Below are 11,748 nucleotides of genomic sequence, written 5' to 3' on the forward strand. Positions count from 1 at the left end.
GCTTATAAAGATGAAATAAAGAAAATTATCAAGTACCGATCCACGGACTCTAAGCGCTATGAATAAGTACTGTGCGGTACTACATTGACAAGTACATCACACATGTCTAAAAGAAAGAAAATTTGAAATAATATGAAATATAAAGCCGTATAATTATATATTTAGAGAAAGTACAGTTGTTTTCAACAACCCGTTATATTTATTATCGTTGAATAGAGTATAAGTGAGAGAAGATCACAGTTATGATTCTATGCACTATTGAAACTGTCAAACTACAGTAACTACGATTACTACTACGTTTAAAAACGGACTGAAACAAAAACTTATGGAACCGTGTATTTGAATTTTAAAAAGGAAAAGAAAGTGTTAGTGTTTTAATTGATCAAACCTTTATGTGGGCGATATCGATTTTTTTTTGTTCTTAATATCAACAAAAATCAACAGTAACAATTGCATACGTCTGAAAATTGCGTGCCTAAAAATTTTATTTATTTATTTCTATTTTTTTTTTTATCTTTTTCTTTAATTCTCTTACGTGCATCAATAAATATTTTATTCTTTATAAGTTTTATTCCTAAATCCTCCTTTTTTCACAGGTAAATACCGCATGTTACACCGTGTTACTGTCCGTGTTGCATCGCGTTGCACCGTGTCGCACCGTGTTTTTTCTCGTTTCGTGGCCGTAACAGAGAACAATAGATCAAAGGTACCGACACTTCCACGCTCAGCGTGGACTTTCAAACACGGTGGTCGGTGTTTTTGTCGGGATACTCGTGAGCTTTACTGTAGCTATATAAAGTGATTCTTGTGTTTAAACAAATGTATTCTATTTTTTGTGAATATTTGTTTAGAAAATAAAAAAAACATTTCTAACATAATTGAAAATCAACACATTTATCACCAAATAAAATAAAGAAATAAGCATGTTCTCCCTGTCTTTCCTACAGCTACCACAAAAATGACGGAAACTTATGATGTATAAAATGTTATAACATTCAAAACTTGATTCGGTAATTAACAAAATTCTTTTAAATTTCAATTTCGAAAACAAAAACAATAAAAAGGCAAAGCTATATGTAGATGGCTCAATAAAGTAATCGTTCAACCTCAGTTACCTTTGTAATTCTATTTACAGTGTACATTATTTTATCAATATGTGTATGGTGTAATTATGTATGTATATACCTTGAATTTACTGGGGGGAAAACAACTGAATATTGGCTCTTTCTTCCTTTTTTTCCTCTCGTTTTCTTCGAGCATGACGCGTGGCTATTTCAGATTGTGGTTGACCCTATTAAATCTGACTAGATGGAACGAACAGTTGTTTCACTTTTCTCGGCGTTGGCGAATGGATGATATTGTGTTTTTTAGACTTTGGTGTCAACATTCTAGGCTAATGCAAAGAAAATTTATCTTGGTATTTCTGCCTACAGTCCGAATTAATTTCAACCTATCTGCTTTTAAGGATTCAAGTACTGGTTTGATGTCGTGCTCAAGTTTCGACAGTTTGTTCAGTTTATTCCAAAACATACCGCAAACATAGTTGCTCCTATCGTCGTCTGGGTGTGGAATACAATCGATTATCTCTAGCAGCTGTTCGTAAAACCCGAAAGTCTCGAGAAAAATTGTTCTTCTTTGTTTTTTAGGCAATACGCCGTGACAAAGTCGACAACACGGATTGTCACTGGGCGCCGCAATTGCTCTTACCGAACATATTTGTATGACCCAATTTGATTGGATGCCCTGGAAAGTCTAAGCGCAATGATTTGAAAGCTTAAAAATTCGGCCAAATCTGCCAGGGGGGAGAGGAGAAAAACGAATCAGACACTTGGCTAGCGAAGATGGTCGAATGTTAAAACACCTCTCTCTCTCTCTCTCTCTCTCTCTCTCTCTCTCTAAATCTTAAACATGGCTAGAGGAATAAATAATGTACAATCTAGTAAAATTAGACCTTCTGAATCCGCTACCGCTTCTCAAATATCGTTTGAGAAGCGGTAGAGGATTCAGAACGTCTAATTTTAATTAGACTGAAATAATGTATGACATATCGTGTAAAGAAGTTTTTCACTTCTACACACAAACCGATTGTTCATATGATTCCTATAATGATTCATAGTTTACATTCATTCAAACAATCACATTTTTACCATTTTGAAAAATACAAATACTTGATGTATATATAAAATTTACTGTAGCCGTGTTCTGAATTACTATCTCCATCCCTGATTAACCTTAGTTATAGTCTGTTTGTTAATTGTATTTTAATTGAGTGTAAAGTATATCATTTAGAGGTAATTTCATGGATGCATTTTGTAAACACTGTCTAATAGAAACGCAGAAGAAATTTCTTTAAGCTTGAATTCAAAACACAAATTTTCATTTTCATTTGTTTGAAATTAATTCTATCAATAAAATTTCACTGTTTGTAAGAACAGACTATATACTTCTATTTAGCAGACCCTAAGTCACACATATTGCTGTAGGGCACCCACCCCGACGGGAACCACCCAAATTCTGTATACAAATACTCTATACGTATTGTTACGCAATTCTCCTTCCTCGGTTGGTCAACTGACACTGCGAAATTTTAACATGTGATGGATTCCCCAGAAATATATGATCAATCATATTTTTAATTCCCGGTTTTGAACGGCCAACGTAAATATTGGGCTACCCATTGAACATCATATTTTTGCCAAATCGGATAGGAAAGTCAGTTCTTAGATACACACAATTTTAACATTAACATATTCTTATACTGACTGAACCTTATTGATTTTACAACGATTGTTAAAACAAGTTCTACAACTTATATTTATATCTTCCTTGGCATAGATGCTAGTCCGAGGTGGTCATTGATGTGGGAGGGAGCCAGAGTGCCCGGAAAAAACTCGCCTGTCCAAGCGGGCGACCACTTAAGTCTATATATACAAGTACCAATTTACATACAACCACTGTCGATCACTGGGATCGAACTCGGGTTGTAGCAGTGATAAGTATAATGCATTTTAAAACATTTTACATCTATCTACATGTACTTCGTTATTCATTAAACGAATTCTTTAAACGTATTAAAGAGAAATGACCAAGGGTAAGGTGTGGTTTGAAAGTAAGAATTAATTATGAAAGATTGTAAATGAAACGCTATTTAGTATCCCCTTTCCCGAGGCAAAATAAGATATTTTGGTGAAATGTTTATATTTAATTTCGTGTCCGTTTCCTAAGCGGATTTTGACCTATACTTTTTTGTAAATGACGAAATTAATCATACTCAACACAAAAACAGAGGAGATAATTATGAATCAACTCATAAAAAAATATCAGTTTGTTTAATTCCGTTTTTGGACAGACTGTAGACATTCTAAATATATTTTCTTAGTCAAAATTGGACAAAATTTCTAAATTTGTTACTTATTTCCTTCATATATTGGTAAAAATGACAGTTTAAAACTTGATTTATTATAATGTTTACCAAGAATTTTATCCCCGGTACATCCTATCAAACAAAGCTATTGTTATGAAGCATCATTAAATAATCTATATCTTAAATTTTATAGACCTGTAGGCACCTTTCATTAACTAGATCTTGACCTTAACACGTTCATAAAAATAACTGTTGATAGAATATACCAAATATCTACATTATAAATGAAAACACAATGAAGCAGAATAATATTAGTTGACTTCATAGCCATGCAACATTGATTGCACTGTACACGGAAAGCAAAAATATGATGTCCTTTGTCTAGAAAGACAAAAATACCACAAAAGCTGTCTAAATTCAATAACACTGGCTTCAATATTCTATTATACAAACACAGTGAATCATATTAAAGTAATTACTACAATGTTATTCTAGATACAAATCAATTTAAAAGAGTATAAGTGAAAAAAAAGGAAATCAATTAGATGGACTTCAGATAAGAGAGATGACTGTCGGTTAAATTGAGAATAGTGATATCGAGTCTTTAAAACAATTTTTTTTTCATCTCAAGTTCTGGTATTGAAAGGATCACTTCAACAAATTTGTCTAGAAATGGCATTCTTGATTTTGACTACCACAATTTGGCTATTGTTTATTTCAGACTGCGGTAAGTATAAAACTATGTTTAGTTTTGAACAATTTTTAAGTCCGGTTAAGACCAAATGTTTAAGTAAAACAAGATGTTGTTCATTTCATATTTCAAAATTTAATGACTTTGTTTGCAGTGGTAACAAGCCTTATTTACCAACATACCGTTTTCCAAAGACAGTTAAATCCCGGAATTCTCCAGAGGACTCCTCCCGTCTTCTCCAGTAGAGTTTCTACTTTTCAAGAGTGTATCAACAAATGTCACAACCAGCCATCCTGTGAATCTTTGGTATTTGACACCGTTACCTTGAAGTGCTCACTAAACGAAGGAAAAACAGTTGAGGAAGAAATCACTATTAACCAAATATATCACCAGGTCTTGAACAAAACGGTTCATCGGGATATCCTTGGTAAATATGTGTTAATCTATCTGCTCAAGAGAAAATAAAAATAAAATAAATATTATTTATTATCTGATAAAATCGCATCGGCGCAGGTGATTAATGGCATTAAATTATAAATATTTTTTTTTAAAAATCCTTTGTTATGTCATAAACTTTGAGGTTCTTTCTTGGGCTTGGAATAGAAATTTCGTTTATTAAAGATATTGTTAAAACATTTCACAAAATCATCAACTGAAAGAACATATTTACTAATTAAAAGCGATTTACATTAAATTGGGGTATACCTGTCAGTTTCCAAAGCATGATTAACATTAGTACATATATTTTCTACCGATTTTACATAGAATATTTTAAAATTGTATCTACCTGCGCCAAGCACTTTATACATGCATCAAAATTTCTTCATTCAGTTGTTTTAAATATAGCAGGGAGAGTCTTCAAACCAATATTTTTTTTTACTTGAAGTGAGGCTTTAAATCAGCCATTTATTTGATACTGTTTATAAATATGAATCAATTCTATACGTCTAGCATTAATATCAGCATCTATGTAGAAAATAAGCGGTTTTATTACTGTTCCAATATAATTCACTTTTAACGTTACGATACGTTCCCTGAGAACTATCGAATGAAATGCAGATCGTGACGTCAAAGTTTATTAGGACGTCATATTGTATGAAGTACAGACATATGACTGTATAAATAAATGCTGTGGGTATTCATAAAACATCAAAGATATTTGGTAGTATTATACAATTATTGCTGTTTTTGAGGTCAATACAATGATTAGGCTACCCGAGAAGCACAGTATTTACGGAACCGAATAAAGTGAATATTCTAACTCGAGGGAAGCTAAAACATCGTATCGATCGAAAACCCCTCAACAACAATTGTTTGTCAAATTGCCCGTAAGTTTTATCAAGCGAAGGTTTTAGTTTGAAGCCAGAGTAGGCAACCTTTGTTTTATAGAATGAGATATGCTTAGAAAAATATGAATCTTTAATCCAAATTGGAAACAGTATTGTTATCTCAAATTCATGCCGAGTCCTTATTACTTTTTATCTTTTAATAAACTTATAACAGAATCATTTGGTTTGTTAATCTGGCTAGGTGGCGGATTAAAGAGCTGGGCTACCGGCGCCACTACCATAAAATTGTCAAAATTAAGTTAAATCATACTCTTTATGGTAAAAAAAATTGTACAACTTGTGAGCTCTCCTGAATTGTAAACTTTTGGAAAGGCATGGAATTTCTCTATTTACTCTGATGTTAATGATGTAGTATGATGAAAACCCGTGGGTTCAATGGTGTAACGTACAAAGATTGCATATTCTAGTTACACTTTCCTTGGGTTCAGATGTTACCAATTGCCAATGTTTATTTAATTGGTTAATATATGTTAGCTTGCGCTTTTAGATTCCATGTTTATTATCATTCAAGCTGGCATGGTTATCTTTTTTTTTAAATTCATTATATTGTACCATCCAACATGATTTTTTTTTTTAACTTATTAATTTACAGCCATTCGTAAGGGGAAAAATAAAAGGAAATGTTTTTTGTAATTTTGCAAGGTAGAGGATTTTGATGGGATTACTGCAGGTCTTAATCTACAAACTACACACTTTTAAGAGTTGTATATAATTCTATTTCTTTTAAGTATGATAATGAGAAAAATAATTATACAAAAGTCTATTTATTAAAATAGAAACATTTCCTTACTAACCCTAAAAAATCTTTTAAATCAGATGTCTATCATTCATGTAATTTAGTTTCGTGTCCTTATCACTTATTGTTTCGGAGATCTTAAGGTACAAAATTTGTTTTAAAAAGCTAAGATAGATTTGAGATACCCCACCGGAAGTAGAATATTTTTGTTTATTAAACATCGGATACATGTATATAGCATGTGTAAGAAATTGTACAAATATTCCACTTGTATGGAAAATAAATTAAATGCGTAAAAAAATAATTTTTTGAAATACTTCTATTGACGACCGGAAGTCAAAACAAAACAGTTTAAACACATCTATATCTATAGATTTCCTCATCCCACCAAGTCTGTTTGCTCAAGTCTTTATCATTTTTGAGATCTCGATGTGACAAGCTTTTTGAGGAAAAGCAAACGGACGACAGGAAATGGATTTTGAAAAAAAAAAAGAAAACGCCTCGAGATATTGATATTTTCTATTATTGCTGAAAATTCGTCAAGCCATCTCTGAAAAATCTTGTGGACAATAAAAGGTGAACCAAAAATTACATTAAAAATATGTAATTATCTGAATGTTTTTCAAAACCTAAACAAGATTCATTTTTCAACGCGAGAAACTAATATTCGCGTAAATTCAAGAGAAGCACACATGGTGGATTTTAAAATCTCGAGATGAAAACTATATGAAACTAAGATAAAAAGAAAACCAGCGTACGTGAATTTTTTTATCGCGATTGATTATGTTTAATATGCAAAACGTTTGAATCGAGAAATTAAGTACGCAAGTAAAATAAGAAATATACAGTAGCTTATCTTTCCAATAAGCAGAAGTGTTTAATAAAAAACAATGCATGCAAAAGTGTTTTATAAGGGGAAGAGTCAAGTATAGTTTGATTTCAAGTAATGGACCTTTAGGTCATTTTCTTGCAGATCAGAAACATTTAGGATAAACAATGACGGTTATAGATCAGTTCTAGGCAAATTAACATTTCTTTCAAATTTGTTAAAAAAGTACTAATTTTTAAAGTTTTAGTTGCTTAATCTTCAGACATTTTTTTACAGGTTATGCATATGCAAGCAACAAACATACCACACTATTCCTTAAAAATGTACTGTGATATAACTAAATAAATCTACATGTACTAAAACTGTTTTTTCTGTAAATTTTTGGAGCTCTTAAACGGCATAATTTTTCCCGATCCACATTTGTGTATCATAAAAGAAACGACTAGTATTTAAAAAAAAAATTTGATCTTCTATAGGAAGTAATTCATTTAAATATGCGTCATATATTCTTGAGAGTTATTTATAAGTACACTTACAAACCTAAATCAATTGATGAAGCAAACTTAAAGGTTTGATTTACAGCGAACAACTATGAAACAAAATCGCAATCGGAATTCAAAAACAAGTCCTCTATTTCTTTTGAAGATTTATTATTATAAGTTCCTGAACAGTATTTTTTTCAAGATACTCAAAATCTGTTTTACAGCTTTTGTGAAAATCCTTTGCGAGGAAAATAGTCCAGGATACATTTATAACGAAACCTTATCGGTTTGTTATAAAATTGATTCAAATCCAAGGCTACTTGCAGAAGCTGAATTGTTTTGTGGAGAATCCGGAGGTCACCTTTTACGAATAGATACAGAAATAAAACAGAAGCTCGTCGAGAACATTGACTTACAATCAATAAGTACTAAAATTTATCAAATTGATAACCCTTTTCTTCATAATTTTTATTCATGTGGTTTTAGAAAGTTTGCAAGAAACATTTCTGTAATATAAATGTTTATTTATTCTTTTTACTAGATTCAATATCCAAATATCGAATCGATGGTCAAAAAATCAATGAAATTTGGAGATTTTCTAACGAAAAGCTTGTGAAACAGTTTTACTGGTACCCTGGAGAACCAGCTGGGGGTGGAACATCTATTGGACTTAGAGTTGGGCACAATGGAAAATGGGATGATATCAGTTCAAGCATACGTCATGGCTGTATTTGTGAAAAAGATATCAAAATTGTTTAATTAACAGATCTTGTTGCAACAAGGATGATTTGAAGTCATACATATAGTTACATGTATATATAAAATGAATAACTGTATTTAATCCGGATGCTTTTGCAAATAAAAGGAAAAATTGTTCAATCGCAAATTTCATTATGAAATTTATCCAAAGTGCATCTTATTTCATGAAATACTTAATTATTTTTTTTTAATCATCTTGCTAGTATACTATTCCGAAATTCTTTTCAGGTATATTTTTTAATGACTTCTCTTTAAATTCTTGATTTCGTTATTAACCATTTATAATTTTTTTTTAAATATAGGAATATATTATACAGTTCAAGTAGTCCCCCTTACATTTATATTGACTTAAAGCAAATTTTAGGTTTTGTGCTTTTTTTAATAGAGAAACAAAGAAAGTGCACATATATGTAAAACACATATTTTCTATTAAGGTTCTCGAAATGGCTAGATTTTAGATTAATAAATATTGCATTTCTATGGTTAAAAAGAACAAATTCGGATATATAAATAAAGGCTATTTCCCTTTTTGACGTACAGCTGTATTGTTTGCACTTTGCATTACGTTTTGAAGAGGACTGTTCTATTTCAACATTGATTTTCATTTTAGCTGGAACTTAATCTCTGCATCATTGTTTGTTTTGATAATCAATTAGTTCTCATTCAAAATGACGATACTCTTCATGATTGAACGAAAACCAACAATAAGTCAATCCATTATCACAGAACACACTTTGATTTTTAATGGCAATTATGCATACTTAGGATAGGTCGCTCTTTATTTTTACAAATAATAATGATTATTTTATGCAATATACAAATAATCAAACTTAATTGACGGAATACATTTAACGGTGTTACATAGAGTTGTACAAGTTATCACAAGGGGAATAAACTCGGTACTAATGGCCAAAAATATGCACAAGAAGTAAAGGTAATTCTTGGTACAAGCTATCAAATTCCTCTTCCTTTTCCCCGCCAAAGAACAGCCTTTGTTGAAAACTACCTCTGAAAAAATCTGTAAGCATCATGCCACCCGTCCGCTCGAGACAGTACAAACTGTCAAATAAACAGGTCCAGAGGCAGAGGACCTCACCGGCCAGGGGAAGAGGGAAGCGAAGGACTCAGACATTCGAACTTGATGAAGCAACAACGTACTCAAACACTGTTAATGTGTCTGCTTCCATTATGTCCACACAAATAGAAGAAAGACTGCAACCACCACCACAGCAAGCCGGTGAGTCTTTTAACATCCCCTCAGTTATTAAGGAATCCGATTTTAATCTATTTGATATAAGTGATTACCAACCTGTTCAAACTATAACTACTTTTGACCCACTTGGCGGCCACATCCCCCCTAAACTTAAACAAAAAATTTGGGAGGGGAAATTCATTGATTTGGCACTCCACCTCAAGTCCGCAATAAAACTCGCTAATGAAATTGAATCAAAAGGGAAACTGCAAATCAGGGAAGGTAAAATGTGCATGGTAAAGCAAAATACCAATTCGCTCCTCTCTATTGAAAAATGGACAACTGCTTTTATAATTGTTTCCAGCGTTATGCTGGAGAAACATCGTACAAGAGCACAGGAACTGTTGAAATATATGCGGGATATCTGCATTGCGGCATCCAAATCCTCTGGTTGGAACAAGTACGATGAACAATTTAGACTGAGGAAAGCGTCAGACCCCCACACCTCATTGGGTCAAATCAACACCGAATTGTGGCTGCTGTTTGTCAGTAACGACAAGTCACCTTTAAATTCTGACCAGCCTCAAAATCCATACACCCCTCCTATCAAATATCAACATCGGCCAAAATACTACTGCAACTTGTACAACAGCGGTGAGCAATGCCGTTTTTACCCAAATTGCAGGTTCAAACACAGCTGCAAGTATTGTGACGGAACCAACGCAGCAATCAACTGCGATTAATTTACACATCACTGTCACACAACTCCAAACTAGCCTATAGTACAGCTTACAAAAAATATCACCTTTTCCTTGATCTCCCAGACATCCTGCCTATACCTACTGACACATTACGCAAATTCATTGCATACCTGTCCATTCAAAAATACTCGGCTAAGACAGTGGAACTTTATTTATGTGCCTTTTCATTCAATCATAAACTAGGCACAATACGACACTAATAAGTCTTTTCTTGTATCCATAGCAATCAAAGGTCTTAAACGCAGCAAGGGCAAGACAGTTGACACCCGAGGTCCATCACTCGCCTTCTCCTGAGACAACTAATTTTATCTCTCCCGGCAGTCTGTTCCTCATGCACAAAACCAGGCCACGCTATCAATTGTATTAGATTTGGGAGGGGCTGTTATTTTTAGCAAAGCTTACGCAATTATTTAGACACGACGGCACAAATCTGTCACGAACAGGGAATGAATTGTAACTCAAAAAGAGGGGGGCTTGTTCACATTTTTATCCAACACGGTCAGAGAATTCTCCTCAGACAATTTTGGTTTAACAACGCATCTTATGGAGGGAAGGGGTGTAATTGTTTCTTCTCTGGTTTGTGTGTGTGTGTGTAATGGAGAACATTATATCAATGTTCGTGGTGGGTCCTGGGGGACCTACATGTAATGGGAGATCTTTTCGGGACATGTATGGCCTGTGTGTTTTCCCCCATCTGTCAATTAGGCGGAGGGCCAGGGTATATGTGTTGGGAAATTTGCATCCCATGTGCTAATAATTGGGGTCCATAAGTAGGACGCCATACTTGAGACCTCTAACAAAGGGGGGAAGACTCACCGGGTGTACTCAAGGTTAGCAAGTACGAGTATATACCAGGGAGCAATCACTGGAAAACCGGGTAAACAGTCATGTCTCGAGTCATCCCCGTCCACATGTCATTTTTCAAGCATGGGACATCTCTGGCACTTGTGATCAACACAAGCCCCCCCCCCCCCGTCTTGCCCGTTATGCACCTTTTGCGTGTTGGTATTTCGGTGGACCCCCAGACATTCCATAGCAGAGCAAGGACAGTGTGGCTTTCTCCAACACCCATGGACTTTGTGGTTAACATGTTTTTGCTTTTGTCACATAGACATTGACATTTCTCTGTATATTGATTATGTGCTGGCAGATAATAAATTGTGAACTGTTGCATAGCTTGTTCTGTATTCAATAATAGCAAACTAGCAAAGCTGTGGGATCGTTTAAGTTGTAACGATTTGTGATGATTCGGTAAATTTTCTTTGTAAAATTTCAGTACATACTTTTTTGGATTAAGGCTTGCATGTGCACACACATTATAAAAAAAGGAATAAAAAACAAAACAAAACAAAAGAGGTCCGTGTGCCACATCGCTTACCTGATTTACCTGTATTTTTAGTTTATCAAGTATATGCAAAATCTTCCTGACATATTTCTATTCAAATACTTAAATGTTCATAATTTTGTAAGCTGAAACATCGACTAACAAGTACAACCTTGTATGTCCCTGTCACAATAGGAGGGTGTTTAGAGGGATATAGTCACGATTTTGTTCAAAATTTATTTTTCGGTTAACAATGCTTCA

At 33.5% G+C, this 11,748-nt stretch overlaps 1 long non-coding RNA gene across 1 annotated transcript; it reads left to right on the top strand.

Moving 5' to 3' along the window:
- Positions 1-3,336: 3,336 nt before the first annotated feature.
- Positions 3,337-8,349, top strand: LOC105319959 (uncharacterized). The gene is made up of 4 exons (XR_010710197.1): positions 3,337-4,091; positions 4,210-4,482; positions 7,676-7,876; positions 7,993-8,349. It is a non-coding gene; the product is annotated as an uncharacterized lncRNA (long non-coding RNA).
- Positions 8,350-11,748: the final 3,399 nt, after the last annotated feature.

The sequence above is a fragment of the Magallana gigas genome, chromosome 2 (assembly GCF_963853765.1).
Source record: "Magallana gigas chromosome 2, xbMagGiga1.1, whole genome shotgun sequence".
NCBI lineage: Eukaryota > Metazoa > Mollusca > Bivalvia > Ostreida > Ostreidae > Magallana > Magallana gigas.